An 879-nucleotide genomic window follows, 5' to 3' on the forward strand; every position below is an offset into this window, starting at 1 on the left:
GCAGAGTCTTAGGAGGGAAGGAGGGGATACAGCAGTCGCCACCAACACGTTGCAGCTCATGCTCTCTCCTTGTGCCATAGCTCTCCGTCCGTGTGCCTGTCGTGCCACGAAATCGCGTCCCCTTTGCCCTTATTGCCTGTCCGACTCTCACGACTTTGCTTACCGAGAGAGAGACACCAACAGGCAACGCGCGCCTTCCTGTCAGCTCCACGCAGGCCACAGTCGAGTTTGGATGAGAAAAGAAGTGTTTTTGTTTGCTGTCGCCATTCTGCCCACCGAGCACAAGATCACTGCATCGCCCCCTGTCACAGACCCCATCGCGTGGTGCGAGGCAGCCGTGGCCGCACACGCCTTACAACCATGCGCCGACTCAGTTATCTGAGAGCGCGGGCTCTGACGCAAGCCCTAACCACCCACCGCCCGCTCTGCCGGTCGCCTCGCAGCAGCTCCTCCCATCACGCGGGCTGCACCAGCAGGCAGTGTGTGTGTGTGTGTGTGTGGGCAGGTAAGATTCGCTTGAGTCACGCTGACGCGTTGCCCACCATATGGATGGCACAAGCGTCTTCACAGTCGCAGGTCGGTCCGACGCAGCGCCATCCAGGGCCCAACCACCGACATCGGAAGCGACGCGCCGCTCTGACCTCCCCTAAGCCTTAGGTGCTTGGCCCCGTCACTACCGCAGGCAGTCCAGCATTGGCAGGCGGATAGTGGGGGTGGGGTGTGAAGCGGGCAGGGGGTGCGAAGATGAGATGAGGTCGCTGGGCACCGTCGATGAAAAACCGTACGGAGAGAAAGGGACCTTCTCTTCTCCCGTCGAGAATTCCTGTGGGGGTAGGGCGCGAGATGGAAAAGCGAGGTGGGCGCCGTCGTCGCGCGGCG

This window comes from Leishmania donovani, chromosome 35 (genome assembly GCF_000227135.1).
Source record: "Leishmania donovani BPK282A1 complete genome, chromosome 35".
NCBI classification, from domain to species: Eukaryota; Euglenozoa; class Kinetoplastea; order Trypanosomatida; family Trypanosomatidae; genus Leishmania; species Leishmania donovani.